This window comes from Heterodontus francisci, chromosome 13, assembly GCF_036365525.1.
Source record: "Heterodontus francisci isolate sHetFra1 chromosome 13, sHetFra1.hap1, whole genome shotgun sequence".
In the NCBI taxonomy this organism is placed as follows: Eukaryota; Metazoa; Chordata; class Chondrichthyes; order Heterodontiformes; family Heterodontidae; genus Heterodontus; species Heterodontus francisci.
This window is the reverse complement of record NC_090383.1, coordinates 74,664,901-74,683,294: the sequence shown is the minus strand read 5'-3', so window position 1 is coordinate 74,683,294 and position 18,394 is coordinate 74,664,901. Positions and strand designations below refer to the sequence as shown.

The 18,394-nt window shown below is 44.5% G+C and overlaps 1 protein-coding gene across 2 annotated transcripts in view; it reads left to right on the top strand.

The window, feature by feature from the left end:
- The first annotated feature begins 255 nt into the window (after positions 1 to 255).
- rd3 (retinal degeneration 3, GUCY2D regulator) overlaps positions 256 to 18,394 on the top strand; it is a 97,472-nt gene continuing 79,333 nt past the window's right edge. For both annotated transcript variants that reach the window (XM_068044980.1, XM_068044979.1), the window contains exon 1: positions 256 to 340. The gene's annotated coding sequence lies outside the window, so the exon portion shown is untranslated. The remainder of the gene's footprint in view (positions 341 to 18,394) is intronic.

Here is an 18,394-nt window from a genome sequence, read left to right as displayed (position 1 = left end):
ACCATTCACCTGACGGATACTGTCCATTTGGAATTCAGGATGCAAAGAAGTAAATGGTAGGAGAATGAAGAGTTCAAATATAGTGTTTGCTTCATTTAGATAAATATAAGCATAAGACCATGAACGCTGCTATACACAGCCAAATGAATCCTCTTGTGCAACTATTAAGTCTTTCTCATCTGTTTCCTATTACTCCCATGTGATACAACCCCTGTGACTTCAGCAGAGCTACAGCAGGCTGCTCGTTCCCCTGCTCTGACAGGCTGGAGATCTCAGACTGATCACCGATGTCTTGATGACTGATGACTCTCTTTGTTCTCCAAAAAGGTTACATTTAAAGGTAAATTCATAAAGTGTTACTTTCGCCCATGTGACTTTAGGCTTTCACTTCCTGAGGGACTATACAATAACTTCTGATCTCAGCCCATTTTGATAGGCTGCGTTTGCTGACCATGCAACCACTAGGTGGCGCTGCACTGGCACGTGCGCAAATGCACCGGTGCCACTAAAATGTCACAGTCTGCGACGTTCAGGCAGCTGCCAGGACTAAAGATGGCGCTGCTCAAATAATCACACAAAGGCAACACACAATGACTGGAGAGATTGAGCGGGCGGGGGAGCAAGCAAGCGGGCGGGGAGGGAGAGATTGAGCGGGTTGGGGGAGAGATCGAGTGGGCGGGGGAGAGATGGAGCGGGCGGGGGGGAGAGCGGGTGTGGGGGTGAGTGGGCGGGGGAGAGCGAGAAGGGGAGAGAGTGAGCAGGCGGGCGGGGGGAGGAGGAGAGCGCACCCGCCGCCACCAAGGTCTTAGGCCGCTTCAAGAATCACTTTGATTTTGGTAAGATGAGGGGTGTTCTCACCTTATTGTAGTGATTGTAGAAATGGAGCATTGCTAATGCCTTTGTTTCAACTCCCTTTGTGGATAGCTCACATTCACTTTTGATGAGCTGTTTAATTTCAATGCAGACAGGGTTAATGAGTTTCAATTCTAGCAGAAATGAATGTGTATTTCAGTGCAGGGGAAGGTATGAGTCATGTGACTTTGTCCTCCATTTTGTTGAAGGCAAATGTACTAGTCTTTTTAAATTGTTCTCTTTTTTTTATTACTCTTTTGTTTATTTTGTATTTTCATCACTAAAGTTCCTGTGAGCATGACACCTCCCCGAAAAACGGGAAAAAAAATGAAATGCCTTGGATTTCATTTTCTGTTGTTTGTTTCTTGTAGTTTAGAAAGAAAGGAAGAAGATAATAGGGTTACACCACTACATACATTCATCAGGCCTGATTCTGATGCAAGCTTTTTGTTGATACAGTGTTTTTCACATTCTGGACAGTGCAGTGGTTAGGACATTATTTCCTCATGCTCTGTGTATAATTTTCAGGTTAAATAGTTGGAGAAGTAAACTCCATCAAAAAAGCCTGGCATTTTTAACTTTGAATTTTTCCAAGAATGTGGGTGGGTTGTGGTCTGTGCAAATTTGAATCTCTTTCTGTCCATTATTCGTGTAGACTTCGAAATGTTGAAGAGCTAGGAGGAGCCCTAATGCTTCTTTTTCTATGGTAGAATATTTCTTTTGATGTCTGTTTACATTTTTTGAAAAAATAATAATTTTTTTTCTCAAAGCCTGAATCATCATTTTGGAGTGAACTGGCACCTACTGCAACATCAATGGTAGTAATAGCCATCTTAAAAGGTTTATTAAAATTTGGAGCTTCCAATACTGGGTCGTTTGTTAAGATTGCCTTCAACTTTTTGAATGCTAGCTGGCACTGCTCTGACCACACCACTCTGCATTTTTATTTAGCAGATCTGTTAAGGGAGCAGCTAAGATGCTGAATTTGGGAACAAATTTACAGTAGAACCTACACATTCCCAGGAAACACGTGATTTCCCTTTTGGTTTTTGGAATGGGGATATCTACCAAAGCTTGCACTTTTGCTGCCTTTGGCAACACTCAACATTGGCCTACAATGTGGCCTAAACAAGTTACTTTGGCGAATTTGCTTTTTGCCAAGTTGGCTGCTGGGGAGAATTCTATACTGGCAGCAGGGGTCTCATCGTTGGGCGAAACTGACGCTGAGATCCTCGTGTCACCTCTTTTCTGGAAGGCCTGCCATATTTAGTGCCAATCGGGCTCGTAAGTGGACAGTGGAGGGTCTTCCATGGGATTTAGGACCCCGTCGCTGGAAATCCTGCCCTTGGAGAGATGCCAGCCAATCAGAGGCCAGCAGCTGCAGCGCCACTGTGGAGGTGATGGCTGCTGCTGGAGATGACTGTCCTTAGGTAGATCAGTGCGGGAGGGGTCTTACAGGGTAGGGGTTATGGGGTATGTGGGAGGGGCAGGAGGCCTGAGGAGGTAGCAAAGGCAGTGGGGTAGTCCCCAGCGGGCCCCCCTTTCCCAATGCCGGGTCCCTCGTTCAGGCACTAAGTGCCTTTGAACGAGGGACTACCTCACCCGCCGTCCCAGGAGCCAGGAAGCAGCCTGCAAGGTTTATCGTGCCGTGCTTCCCATGCGGCGACAGGACAACCTGGCCGACAGGTAAGTGTGGCTGTGGCAGGAAGAGGCCCTTAACTGGAGTTTAATTACCCAGTTAAGGGCCTCATTTAGCGGCAGGGTGGGAAGACTGTTCACAGGCCTCCTGACCCGGACTAAATTTCGGCGGCGGCGGGATGGTGAAACTGTCATCAGCCCACCCAATTTTATGCTCTCCCTGCCTTCAAACCCGCTACAGGGGAGAGCATAAAATTCTCCCCCTGGGTGTGCCTTCTGTAGACCCTTGAAGAGTTCCCTTAAATGATTTAAACAGTCCTCCCAGGTGTTGCTGAAAACTAACAAGTCATTGAGGTAAACAAAAAGTTGTTTAAACTGGCTACCACCTGGTTCATTAATCTTTGGAACATGGCTGGAGCATTTTACAAACTGAATGGCATTACTTCGCACTGAAATAAGCCATTGGGGGTGACAAAGGCAGAGATTTCCTTTGTCTGTCGGGTCATTGGAACTTGCCAGTATCTTTTTAATAATTCAATTTTATTGACATAGGTGGAATTTCATACTTGGTCGATGCAGTCTTCGATACGGGGGATTGGATATGAGTTGGTTCTTGTAACTGCATTGACCTTGCAGTAATCAATGCAGAGTCTGAATGAGCCATTGGGTTTGGTAACTAGTACTATTGGAGAGCTCCAGCTACTTTGGCTGGGTTCGATTAAATCATTTTCCAGCATGTACTGGACTTCCTTGCGGACCTGAGCTCGCTTATCAGGGTTCAATCTACAGGGGTTCTGTTTCATTGGTGGGGTCTCTCCTACATCCACATCGTATACTGTCAAGGGGGTGCAACCTGGTTTGTCCCTGCAGACTTCCTTGAACTCCTTTAATAATGTGGTTAGGTCCTGTCTTTGCTGTTCAGAGAGATAGTTCAGCATTGTGTCTAATCTCCTTAGAATTTTAGTCTTTTCCAATTTGGCAGTGGGGGTTCAATTTAAGAATTTTCGGGGTTTTCTTCCTCATCCAGGTTGTCCTCAACATTGCTCTGTTCCTCGACTACTTTTACTGTCCTGTCTGGTTCGTGTCTGTGGTATCTTTTTACCATGTTAACATGGCACAGTCTTTGTTTTTTCCTGCTATCTGGTGTATTAATTAAGTATTTTACATCGTTCACTCTTTTTCCTATGCTATTTGGGCCACTAAACCTGCTTTTAGAGGTTTGCCCTGCAAGGGTAACAGCACCAGAACTTGGTCTAAAAACCAAAAAGTGCAGGAAATACTCAGCAGGTCTGGCAGCATCTGTGCAGACAGAAGCAAAGTTAACATTTCAGGTCAGTGACCTTTCATCAGAACTGGCAAGGGTTAGAAATGTCCTTGTCAGTTATTCTCTGTGACCCTCTGTCCTATTAACACCTTCTCATTTGTTCTCTTTTGCCCCACCCCCACTTTATTTGCTTAAAACCTATTACATTTCTAACCATTGCCAGTTCTGATGAAAGGTTACTGACCTGAAACATTAACTTTGCTTCTCTCTCCGCGGATGCTGCCAGACCTGCTGAGTATTTCCAGCACTTTTTGGTTTTATTCCAGATTTCCAGCATCTGCAGTATTTTTCTTTTATTTTACAAGAACTTGGTCTCCTGTTTTAAACTCACGGCCTGCAGCTTTCGTATCTGCCTGCCTTTTCATTTTTCCTGAGAGGTTTTGAGATGTTCCTTTGCTACCACACAGGCTTGGAAAAGTCTTTTCTGGAAGGTGGACACATAATTTTGATCCAGGAACTTTCCTTTGATCAATTTTAGGGGCCTCTCACCTTATGTCCAAAATTCAATTCGAAGGGGTTAAAACCTGTGGATTCATTGGAGAATCCCTGGTAGCAAACAGCAAGAAAATTACTGCTTCGTCCCAGTCGTAGGGGTATTCACAACAATATGCTCAGAGCATAGTTTTTAGGGGCTGATGGTACCATCCCAGGGCCCCTTGTGATTCTGGACAATATCTAGGCTTGGGCTGATAAGTGACAAGTAACATTCGCGCCACACAAGTGCCAGGCAATGACCATCTCCAACAAGAGAGAATCTAACTATTTCCCCTTGACATTCAATGGCATTACCATCGCTGAATCACCCACTATCAACATCCTAGGGGCTACCATTGACCAGAAACTGAACTGGAGTAGCCATATAAATACCGTGGCTACAAAAGCAGGACAGAGGCTAGGAATCCTGAGGCGAGTAACTCACCTCCTGACTCCCCAATGCCTGTCCACCATCTACAAGGCACAAGTCAGGAGTTTGATGGAATACTCTCCACTTTCCTGGATGGGTGCAGCTCCAACAACACTCAAAAAGCTCGACACCATCCAGGACAAAGCAGCCCGCTTGACTGGCACCCCATCTACAAACATTCACTCCCTCCACCACCGACGCACTGTGGCAGCAGTGTGTACCATCCACAAGATGCACTGCAGAAATGCACCAAGGCTCCTTAGACAGCAACTTCCAAACCCACGACCTCTACGAACTAGAAGGACAAGGGAAGCAAATACATGGGAACATCACCACCTGCAAGATCCCCTCCAAGTCACACACCATCCTGACTTGGAACTGTATCGCCATTCCTTCACTGTCGCTGGGTCAAAATCCTGGAACTCCCTTCCTAACAGCACTGTGGGTATACCTACCCCAAATAGACTGCAGCGGTTCAAGAAGGCAGCTCACCACCACCTTCTCAAGAGCAATTAGGGATGGGCAATAAATGCTGGCCTGGCCAGTGACGCCCACATCCCATGAATGAATAAAATTTTAAAAAAGGATGATTTGCTTAAGATTTCAGCTGGTCAATACCAGGACTTTGTATGACTTCCTGGAACATTTGTGACATGAAATTGGTTCCCTGATTGGAATGTATTTCTCTGGGGAGTCCATATCTGGTGAAAAACTGGGTTAACCTCTTGACTACAGCTTTGGCAGTAATATTCCTCAAGGGTATGGCTTCTGGAGATCGGATGGCCATATCCATGAAGATTAATAGGTATTGATAACCTGTCCTGGTTTTGGGTAGGGGTCCCATGCAATCGATTAGAACTCTACTGAAAGGTTCCTCGAAAACAGGAATGGGGATCAGTGGAGCAGGTTTGATTGCAGGTTGTGGTTTCCCAACAACCTGGCAGGTCTGACAAAATTTAACCACATCTTTGTGGATTTGTGGCCAGTGAAAGTGTTGGCTAATCCCGGCCTGGGTCTTTCTGATACCCACGTGCCCAGTCATAGGGATTTCATGCGCAATTCGCGGAATCTCTCTGTGATGTTTAGGGGGAGGTACAATTTGGTGAGTTACTGCCCACTCCTCCTCTGCAGGTCGCTGCAGGCGTCTCCACTTCCTCATTAGGATTTCATTTTTAATATAGTAACACTCATGCAATGTCTCTGCTTCTGCATCAGAATAGGCTGTCTGTGCTATCCTTTTTTTCTATCAGACTCTGTCTGCTGGGCTTTAATTAAGGAGGGTATACTGTACACCTCCCCTAAATCTCCAAAAAATATTTCAGCCAGCCAGACCTCTGGGTCATCTGACTGATCTACTGGTTCAGCTCTCTCTGGGGGAGCCTGCTTGGCTATGGACCTGATTACTACACAGGCAGGAAAGATTCCGGGCACTTCGTCCTGTATTTGTTCTGTCTCCCTTGCCTAATTTGACTGGTCTAAGACCACTGGGCTGCTACCACCTTACCCCAGCCAAATCATTGCCAAGTAGCAAGGGGTGGCACGGTGGTTAGCACCGCAGCCTCACAGCTCCAGCGACCCGGGTTCAGTTCTGGGTATTGCCTGTGCGGAGTTTGCAAGTTCTCCCTGTGACCGCGTGGGTTTCCTCCCACATGCCAGAGACTTGTGGGTTGATAGGTAAATTGGCCATTGTAAAAAAATTACCCCTAGTGTAGGTAGGTGGTAGGAGAATTGAGGGAAGGTGGGGATGTGAAAGGGAAAATGGGATTAATGTAGGATTAGTATAAATGGGTGGTTGATGGTAGGCGTGGGCTGAAGGGCCTGTTTCGGTGCTGTATCTCTCTATGACCCTATCCCCACCACAGGTGGATGAAGGACAATTTCTACAGTAACTGGTCCAGAAACTAGGTCGTACTGCAAGTGGACCCGGTACAGACATGTATCCTCCCTCAATTATTTTCACCAGAACCTTTGCTTTTAGCGAGCTGTCTGATGTGAAGATAATTTCTATACCCAGCATGAGGGATTGAGTGGCCTCTGTGTCTTGTAGGACAATGGGCTTGCTTATCTCTTTAGAGGGGTATGGGTACCTTTCCCTTTAACACAAAATCCTGATAGGCTTCAGGAATTTTCTCTACTTCTGCCTGGTTAGCTGCTTATGCATCTTTTTCTTGGCTAGCCTTTTGCACTCCTACAAAATTAATTGTCTTTCCCTTGATCTTCCAGCAGGCAGCTTTCAAATGGCTTGTTTTACTGCAATGGGAACACACAGGTCTACGGAAAACATTCCTGTTCTCTGCATTTTCCTTCCTCGCTGATGGAGAAATTCTTGCATGTTTACCTTATGTTTCCCTGTCACAAGCACTCCATTTCTTATTGCTTTCCCATTTTCTGTCCTTTCTGAACCTCTGGGAATTATTATTATGGAAGGATATTCCCTGCAAACAGGGTTTATGAGTAAGCTCATTGCCATCTGCCATGGCAGCAGCTTCTGTCACCCTTGTAATTCGTTGCTGCTCAATATGGGTTCCTATGTTAATTGGGATTCTATTTTGAGGAGTCTAACTTTCGAGATCTTATCCAGCGATTAAAAGTCATATGTTTAATTTCTACAAATTCAATAAAAGTCTGGGCAGGTCTTTTCCTCATGTTTTTAAATTTCTGTCGATAGGCTTCAGGTACCAACTCACATGCATTGAGAATTGCCATTTTAGTTTGTTTGTAGTCAGAAGAAATCTCTTCTGACAACAGAGAAAAAGCTTTGCGAGTCCTAGCAACCAATTTGCCTTGCAGGAGGATAGTCCAATGTTCTTCTGACCATTTTAGTTTAGTAGCTTTTTTCTCAAAGGAGATCAAGGAAGATTTGACACCTCCTCATTAAATTTTGGCACTAGTCTTGAGTGTCTTATAATGTCAAATTTTGCTTTGAATTGGGGATACTGTTTGACTTGCTGGAGGCATTCTCATCTTGTGCTTGCAGCCTTTCTAACTCAACCTTTTTCGCCATTCTCTCCCTTTCCTCTCTTCACCTCTACAATTGTATTTCCTCTCTTTTCAACTGGAACTCTCTTTCCTTTTGAAGTTGAAACTCCCCTCTTTTTCCTTCTGAAACTCAATTCCATGCTTTGCACTTCTAAGTGAAGTCTAGTTAAAGCTACCTTTTCAGACTCAGATTTTATGCTTGCTTCTTCTAGTTCAGGACAAGATTAAAATAGTTAGCTAAATTCTTCACTATTTCCTTTTGCTTGAAAGTGATACCCACCTGGGCTTTTAAATCTTTAATATTTAATTGATTTAATTTATCATAGTTTACATCTCCCTGCTCTACAAACTCCTTAGCATTAAATGCGGCCATATCTTTTGTTTCTAGCACTATAGAGAAGAAAAGTCGAATGCAAGAAAACCTGTTTAATTTTCCACAGTTTTAGAGGTCAATTTTCCTCCCATTTCCAAATTTCTTGTTTACCTGATGTTTCAAAAATCCTGGCTTTGAGCACACAATTTGTTATGGATAGGTAGGAAATGGCATGGCTGCTTTCCACTGGTCACCTCCCAACTGTCCACAGACAGTGTTTTGTTTTAAATTAGTTTTTAAGCCCCTGTGTTTTGTTGGCCAAATAAACAGACAGTGACAGGTTTTCTTGTGAGTTTAAACAGAAGATTAAATATTCATTGAACAATAATCACTGAAATATTCACAACACCACCCACACATGCATCCACTCTCTCATGCACACTCAAGAACAGATAGATAGAAGGTAAAGGGTAAGAGGCGTTAAGAATTCAAGGTGTAATAGTCTGCTGTTTTCAGGAAAAACCTGCAGGATCCTCTTGGAAGGTATGTTTTAAAGTTGCAGGCCTGTTTGCTGGTTGCCTTGCCCTTGCTGGGTTGCTTAGGTCTCGTAGCAGACAATACTTCCATTCAAAGCCAGTGTTGGTATTTTTTAGTTCAATTTTCACAGGTGGAACAGTTGTTCCAAAGGCACTCTCTTATTTTTCTGCTGCAGTTGGTTGCCAACTTGTCTCAGCAGGGTTCAACTGTCTTAGCTGGAATTGATCTCTCTCTCTCTCTCAGCTTTGTGCTTGAATTAAAAATGGCTTTTGATGTTCTCTTTCTTGCTGGAGATCTCAGACTGATCGCTGATGTCTTTATAACTGATAACTCTTTTTTTCTCCAAAAAGGTTACCTTTAAAGGTAAATTCATAAAGTGTTAGTTTCACCATGTGATTTTAGGTTTTCGGTTCCTGAGGGCTATACAATGGCTTCTGATCTCAGTCCATTTTGATAGGATGAGGAATGTTCACACCTTATTGCACTGATTGTAGCTGAAGACGTAGCATCTGCTAATGCCTTTGTTTTAATTCCCTTTGTGGAGAGCTCACATTCATGTGTGATGTTTAATTTCAATGTAGACGGGGTTAATGAGTTTCAGTTCTAGCAGACATGTATTTCAGTACAGGAGAAGGTATGTGTCATGTGACTGCCCTCCATTTTTTCTGAAGGCTAGAGTGCCAGTCTTTTTAGATTTTTTTTCAATAACTTTTCGATTTATTTTGCATTTCCATTGTTGCACTTCCCATGAGTGTGACATTGGGAAACCCAGAAGCACGATGCTGTGGCTGAGTAAAACAGGCACAGAAAAGCCTGCTGTTTAAACAAATGGGTTCCCGATCCACTGCTGGTCCCCCACTGCGAGCAGGTCTATTACAATAAAATTCTGCCCCTTGTCTCTGTGGCATATTTAGTGGCCCCTTCCCCAATCCAAAATCTTATCACAATGCTTCATTATAGAGGTTACCAGTACATGCAGGACTTGGTCAATAAATCAGGGTTTTTCCGTCTTTATTGACTCATTATCCATAAATATCATGTGCTGCACAACTGTCTGATTGAATTTTTTGGACCATTATACTGGTTTGCTGCTCTTTTACTTGCTTGAGACGTTTTAATTGATAATTATTGCAGATGTGTTGGCTGATGTATTAATTGCAATGAAAATATAATTGAAAAGTGCTGAAAATAGAGACATGTTGTCGAAGCTTTTTGTCTTGCACTCATCAGGACAATATGCAAGAATAACCAATGTAAGGAAAAACAACAACTTACACTGCAATGAGAAGAGAGTGCTGATTGGTTGGCAAGTGAACTCTGATTGCTGGAGGCGTTGCCATGGATAATGCACCAGTTTACAGTGACTGACAGTTAACTGCCAAGCTTTGTTTGAAATTTAAACCAGGCAGCTTGACTCTGCTCAAGGCAATGCCTTGAGGAATGAACCAGCGAATGGCTGTAACTTATTTTGTTCAGCTGAAATAGGCGCAATGTTTGTAGATGTTCTTTCTGTCTGCAAAGAACAGGGCCCTGTGTATTAATATATGTAGCTTTCAGTACGTGCCAATGCGCCACACTGTGAGCCCGACTGACAATCTTAAATTGGCTGTCAGTGTAATTCTTAGCACACTGTGGACTATTTAGCAAATGTTGTCCAATTGCGGAATCACATCCAATGTTGGATGCTGTGTTTTGAGTTTTGCAAGCACGGGCTAGTTGGGTACGGCCTGTACCTTGCATGGTGCGAACAGCGGAAGGGACATGTTGGATACGATTCGCCAGTCTTTGGGACGTATGGCCTCTCTACCTAGCATCACACTGGCATTGAAATTATATATCACATTACTCATTTCTGTGTTAGGCAGGACAGAAATATAATTGTGTTTCTAAAATGCATGCTCCACGTCTTTTTGGTTGGAAATTGGAATGAAAAATATGTTCTTCACGGTGTTTTGAAAAAAAAAATTGGTCCTCAAGGCCTGATTTTACAAATCTTTGCTCCCAGGCACATGCTCCCCATGTGGAGGCTCTTCTCCCAAATTCCTGATATATGCTGCCAGTGGACAAAACTATTGTGCCAGGAATGCAAATTTGTAAAATTACTCCTTTGTCATTCAGGATCACATATGAGGAACTGACACTTGAATGACTACCAATGGAACCGCAGTCCAGACTGAGTCACTGCCTTTAGAAAAGGGAGAAAAATCATTTGGGGTCTGAACAGAGTAGATGGGAAGAAACTGTTCCCATTGGCGGAAAGGTCCCGAACCAGAGAACACTGAATTCATAAAGAAAATCTTTTGTATGCAGCGAGTGGTTAGGATCTGGAATGCACTGCCTGAGAGTGTGGTGGCGGCAGATTCAATCAAGGCCTTCAAAAGAAAACTGGATAATTATCTGAAGAGAAAAATTTGCAGGGCTAGGGGAAAAGGAGGGGGAGTGGGACTAGGTCGCTCTTGCAGAGAGCTGGCACAGACATGATGGGCCGAATGGCCCCCCTTCTGTGCTGTAACCATTCTACCATTCAAAATTAAAAGCAAAAATGTTTGCGAGTGGATTTTCTCGTTGCTGATTGATGTGCTGCAAATTGAACCCTTCTATACATTAATTACAGATTCTTCCCTTTTTTCCCCTTTCAAAAATGGGAAGGTATCTCTTGAGAGATTGTTGACTCAGAAAAGAAAGTAACACCAAAGCTTTACTAATCGTGAAATGTAAAAGTTAATTAAGCCGACAGCAGACCTTACAAAACTTGCTCAGACATGCACTACCCATCATTATCTCACCTTGGAAATTCACGTATATACGAGTGAACATGATCTACGAAATACTGACGAGAAAATAATTCTTAGCAAAATATTTATAGCTTAGTGCTGGAAAATTCTAAAACTGACGGCACATTGTGAAATAGAATGATGTTAAAATTAATGGAGGTGGAATAAAGTTAATGGACGGTCGCATCAACAGGTCAGAGTGAATGAGGAGCGCCTTTTCAGGAAGAGTCAAACAGCCTGTCGATTCACTGGCCCATTTCAGCCTGTCGATTCACTGGGACCGCTCAAAACCAATATTATTCTTCATGAATGCAATTAATTTTATTTTATGCGCATTGCCCTTTTTCCAATTAGTTGTGTACTTGCCACTTAATTTGCAGTTGTCAGGAGTTTTACGTAATGTGAAGATCTCGTGGGTCTTTCGCCATAACAGCAAATACTGTGCTGCTGATGTTTGTCAAAAGATACTGATTGCACAACTTGCTGAATAAGGGAATACTTTGTTTTGAAATTGAAGAAGTAAATTTTATGAAGTTGATCTCCTGCTGTGAAACGTTGCTCGACAGGAAGCTGGATTGAAGAATAAGGCGTGGAGGACAACATGCTCAATTTGTTGTGGTCTTCATTTTCCAGTGATTAATATCAACAGTTGAAACAGACTACACACTGGGAATACAGCCTCACAGCAATTATCCTTTAAAGCTTTCTCGCTGCTTGCACAACATGCTAATAAAGAAAATACGTAAATCCGCTTATTTGTAAGGCTGATATACTACACAACAGTAAATGGAAACACTCAATTAAAGTGGACACTTGCTGAGGGGCTAATTCAATCCCCATTTATTCTAATTATGACGCTGCTGGTTTGCAGGGAGAATTTGCATTACAGTTGTTGGTATGTGCGCTCCGGAGCTGTCCCTCAAATTGATGAGTTGAGTTGAGGGGAAACTGAAATACACTTAACGATAATTTAGTTCTAAATTATTATTCTAAATTATTGCCTGCATCTATAAAGTGCTCATTATTTCATGCTTATGTGCCAAAATAAATAGACACTCAGGAGACGTTGATGAGTTTTTGATACTGATTTTTGATTCTGGTTTTAGGCGCAACACACTTAGGCTGAGAGAAAAAAAAACCGGTCTGTGAGGGTCAGTGTGCCAGCACCACATGTTAGTGGGAACCAATGTGGGTTGGGTTGAAGCCTTTAGTCCATTAGGAATATAGGGTGTGGAAGAAAAATTAACAGTAGTGCAGCATTCAGATATTGAGATAGCAGAAATCTCGCTCATCAATGCACATGCACTACAGTAGCACACATGCTGTTTTATAAAACAGCAAAAATGCATCAAAGAAGCTGGCACAGTCCCTCAAAGGCTGTCAACTTAAAAATGGCCCTTACATGTGAAAATGAATAGTTCCACCGGGCTTTCTAACTTAACCTGTAGATATACACAAGGAGGTAGACATACCAGTTTTGGCTGGAAGGTGACGGTTTGACTGCGAGGCACGTCCCAGACGGGAGGCTCAGACCTCGTCTAAAATGATTTGGTTGTGTTGCTGACACCTTTAGGCGCCTTTACAGGCAGCTTTCCCTGTGACTGGTTTGGGGGTAAGTTTTATTCATTTTAGTTTTTATTTAGAGATACAGCACTGAAACAGGCCCTTCGGCCCACCGAGTCTGTGCCGACCAACAACCACCCATTTTTACTAACCCTACAGTAATCCCATATTCCCTATCACCGACCTACACTAGGGGCAATTTATAACAGCCAATTTACCTATCACCTGCAAGTCTTTGGATGTGGGAGGAAACCGGAGCACCCGGAGAAAACCCACGCAGACACAGGGAGAACTTGCAAACTCCGCACAGGCAGTACCCAGAATCGAACCCGGGTCCCTGGAGCTGTGAGGCTGCGGTGCTAACCACTGCGCCTCTGTGCTTTGATCTTGAATGCAAAAGTTCTGCCAAGAGGGTGGATAAAAATCAGCCCCATGAAGCACTTGTGTGCTATTTTTATGAAAGTATTCAACTGGGTTAATATCTATATAAAAGCAGCACAAGCACATTAAACATTTGTATGTCTATCCTTGTATCAAAATGTTACCAAAATTATCTGGATTTCATCTGTTCAATTAAATTGCTTCACCAGAAGACACTATGGGTTTAATTGATGAGGAACTTGGTTACTTGAGTTTCAACGTTGATCAGCAAAACAGACATATGGTGGTCCGTATGAATTAGTCTTTAAAATTGAAGATTATACATTTAGAGATTGAAACCATGCAATTTGAATATGGGATCAGTTAAATGTCTCAATTCAAGCAATTTATCATGAGTAATTTAGGATAGGTGATTTTTAATGGTCGTGAGATAAAGTTTCCATCGAGGTAAGCATAGTTACAGTCGTCCCAATTCAGTAAACGAGAAAAAGCTGATCAACAACTTCAAACAAACTGACACAGCCTCAATGATGGTGCAACCTCATAAACAACCCTGAATATCAGTCAATGGTGTGTTAAAACAAGTAGTTATGTTCAAAGTGCAGTGGAAAATGGCCTTGTCATAATTTAAACTCCAGCTACACCCAATGTTTTATTACTTGTACTGCAGGGGAATAGAATGGGAAATTCACAAAAATATGTTTTTCAACAGTGGCAGATTTAGAAATTTTGTGAAGGGGCTGGTGAGGATAGAAATCACAGGATTTATTTCCTGGGGTGGGCGAGGTGGTGGAGGAGGGGAGGCAGGGCGTTGGGAGGGGTGGTTGTTGGTGGGGGGGTTTGGTAGGGCACTGGGAAAGGTGGGAATTGGTGGGGGGGTGGCAGGGCGCTGGGTGGGGTGGCTGTTGGTGGGGGGTGGCAGGGTGCTGGGTGGGGTGGCTGTTGGCGGGGGTGGCAGGGTGCTGGGGGGAGTGGGTGTTGGTGGGGGTGGCAGGGTGCTGGGTGGGGTGGCTGTTGGGGGTGGCAGGGTGCTGGGTGGGGTGGCTGTTGGTGGGGATGGCAGGGCGCTGGGTGGAGTGGCTGTTGGTGGGGGTGGCAGGGTGCTGGGGGGAGTGGGTGTTGGTTGGGGTGGGAGGGTGCTGGGGGGGAGTGGGTGTTGGTCGGGGTGGCAGGGTGCTGGGGGGAGTGGGTGTTGGTGGTGGTGGGAGGACCCTATGGTTTAACAAATTGTTTCATCCACTCAGCAAATTTCATTTTTGATGCTATGCAATTTCAAGCACTTTCAGCTGCAAAGCCGATCCATCTTTTACATTGTCCGACATAAAATTTTGACCTAAGCCTTCACAGAGGCAAAACAGGATGGGTTCAGGTCAGAGACCCATTATTCACCCTGTTAGATTTCACACTTCATTTAACCAGGTGCGTTTAGTGAAATCACAGCTATGCTGTTGACACCTCATCATCTACCAAGTGGGCCCACATCAGAGACGCCATCTATGAGTCAGCTTTGACCACCTACGGCAAAAGTGCAAAGAGAAATGCAGACTGGTTTCAATTTCATAATGAAGAGCTGGAACCTGTCATAGCCGCTAAGGGCATTGCACTGTTGAACTACAAGAAAGCCCCCAGCAATTTAACATTCGCAGCACTTAAAGCAGCCAGAAGCACTGCACAAAGAACAGCTAGGCGCTGCGCAAACGACTACTGGCAACACCTATGCAGTCATATTCAGCTGGCCTCAGAAACCGGAAACATTAGAGGAATGTATGATGGCATTAAGAGAGCTCTTGGGCCAACCATCAAGAAGATCGTCCCCCTCAAATCTAAATCAGGGGACATAATCACTGACCAACGCAAACAAATGGACCGCTGGGTTGAGCACTACCAAGAACTGTACTCCAGGGAGAATGTTGTCACTGAGACTGCCCTCAATGCAGCCCAGCCTCTACCAGTCATGGATGAGCTGGACATACAGCCAACCAAATTGGAACTCAGTGATGCCATTGTTTCTCTAGCCAGCGGTAAAGCCCCTGGGAAGGACAGCATTACCCCTGAAATAATCAAGAGTGCCAAGCCTGCTATACTCTCAGCACTACATGAACTGCTATGCCTGTGCTGGGACGAGGGAGCAGTACCCCAGGACATGCGCGATGCCAATATCATCACCCTCTATAAAAACAAAGGTGACCGCGGTGACTGCAACAACTACCGTGGAATCTCCCTGCTCAGCATAGTGGGGAAAGTCTTTGCTCGAGTCGCTCTAAACAGGCTCCAGAAGCTGGCCGATCGCGTCTACCCTAAGGCACATTGTGGCTTTCGTGCAGAGAGATCGACTGTTGACATGCTGTTCTCCCTTCGTCAGATACAGGAGAAATGCCGTGAACAACAGATGCCCCTCTACGTTGCTTTCATTGATCTCACCAAAGCCTTTGATCTCGTCAGCAGACGTGGTCTCTTCAGACTACTAGAAAAGATTGGATGCCCACCAAAGCTACTAAGTATCATCACCTCATTCCATGACAATATGAAAGGCACAATTCAACATGGTGGCTCCTCATCAGAGCCCTTTCCTATCCTGAGTGGCGTGAAACAGGGCTGTGTTCTCGCACCCACACTTTTTGGGATTTTCTTCTCCCTGCTGCTTTCACATGCGTTCAAGTCCTCTGAAGAAGGAATTTTCCTCCACACAAGATCAGGGGGCAGGTTGTTCAACCTTGCCCGTCTAAGAGCGAAGTCCAAAGTACGGAAAGTCCTCATCAGGGAACTCCTCTTTGCTGACGATGCTGCTTTAACATCTCACACTGAAGAGTGCCTGCAGAGTCTCATCGACAGGTTTGCGGCTGCCTGCAATGAATTTGGCCTAACCATCAGCCTCAAGAAAATGAACATCATGGGGCAGGACGTCAGAAATGCTCCGTCCATCAATATTGGCGACCATGCTCTGGAAGTGGTTCAAGAGTTCACCTACCTAGGCTCAACTATCACCGGTAACCTGTCTCTAGATGCGGAAATCAACAAGCGCATGGGAAAGAGAGTGTGGGAAAATGGTGCACTGACACGGAACACAAAAGTCCGAGTGTATCAGGACTATGTCCTCAGTACCTTGCTCTATGGCAGTGAGGCCTGGACAATGTATGTCAGCCAAGAGCGACGTCTCAATTCATTCCATCTTCGCTGCCTCCGGAGAATCCTTGGCATCAGGTGGCAGGACCGTATCTCCAACACAGAAGTCCTCGAGGCGGCCAACATCCCCAGCTTATACACACTACTGAGTCAGCGGCGCTTGAGATGGCTTGGCCATGTGAGCCGCATGGAAGATGGCAGGATCCCCAAAGACACATTGTACAGCGAGCTTGCCACTGGTATCAGACCTATCGGCCGTCCATGTCTCCGCTTTAAAGACGTCTGCAAACGTGACATGAAATCCTGTGACATTGATCACAAATCGTGGGAGTCAGTTGCCAGCGTTCGCCAGAGCTGGCGGGCAGCCATAAAGACGGGGCTAAAGTGTGGCGAGTCGAAGAGACTTAATAGTTGGCAGGAAAAAAGACAGAGGCGCAAGGGGAGAGCCAACTGTGTAACAGCCCCGACAAACAAATTTCTCTGCAGCATCTGTGGAAGAGCCTGTCACTCCAGAATTGGCCTTTATAGCCACTCCAGGCGCTGCTTCACAAACCACTGACCACCTCCAGGCGCTTATCCATTGTCTCTCGAGATAAGGAGGCCAAAGAGAAGAGAGAATTTAAAAAAGGAAAGTATGATGTATACCTTACATATAAATGCTATTGATGGGTAATGTCTCACTTTTCAACCAGGCTAATGCATGTGAATTTATTAGTTTACTTTTCCTTTTCGCTTCCCCTCTTTTGATTACCCCCTCCATCTACATCCATAGTGTATAAGATTATTTTTCTTCCCTCCCATTAAATGCAGGACTTTTAGTCTAATGTTCTCACTTATCTCCTCCATTTCTTAGATTAACATCCTCTTCCCTTCTAAAGTCTCCCGTTTCTCCATAGAACCATAGAATCATAGAAAAGTTACAGCACAGAAAGAGGCCATTCCGCCCATCGTGTCTGCGCTGGCTGAAAAAACTAGCCGCCCATTCTAATTCCACCTTCTAGCACCTGGTCCATTATCTTGCAGGTTACAGCACTTCAAGTGCAGGTCCAGGTACTTTTTAAGTGAGTTGAGGGTTTCTGTCTCCACCACTGATCCAGGCAGTGAATTCCAGACACCCACCACCCTCTGGGTGAAATTTTTTTTTCCTCATGTCCCCTCTAATTCTTCTACCAATCACCTTATATCTGTGCCTCCTGGTAGTTGACCTCTCCACTCAGGGAGACAGGTTCTTCCTGTCAACTCCATCAAGGCCCCTCATAATTTTGTATACCTAGTTAAGTCACCCCTCAGCCTCTTCTGTTCGAAGGAAAACACCTACCCGATCCAATCTTTCCTCATAGCTGCAATTTTCCAGCCCTGGCAACATTCTTGTAAATCTCCTCTGTACTCTCTCCAGAGCAATTATGCCCTTCCTGTAACATGGTGACCAGCACTGTAAGCAATACTCCAGCTGTGGCCGAACCAGCATTTTATACAGTTTCAGCATTACATCCCTACTTTTGTATTCTATACCTCAGCCAATAAAGGAAAGTATTCCATATGCCTTCTTCACCACTTTATCTACCTGTCCTGCTATCTTCAGGAACATGTGGACATGCACTCCAAGATCTGTCACTTCCTCTACCCCTCTCAATATCTTCCCGTTTATTGTGTATTCCGTTGCTTTGTTTGCCCTCCCCAAATGCATTACCTCACACTTCTCCAGATTGAATTCCATTTGCCACTTTTCCGCCCACTCAACCAAACCATTGAACAGCTGTTAACTACACGACCATTTTTTGTGTCATCTGCAAATTTTCCAATCATGCCGCCCACAGTTAAGTCCAAATCATTAATATATACCACAAACAGCAAGGGATTCAACACTGAGTCCTGTGGAACACCACTGGAAACTGCTTTTCATTCGCAAAAACATCCGATGACCATTACCCTTTGTTTCCTGTCACTGAGCCAATTTTGGATCAAGCATGCCACATTCCCCTGTATCCCATGGGCTTTTACTTTTA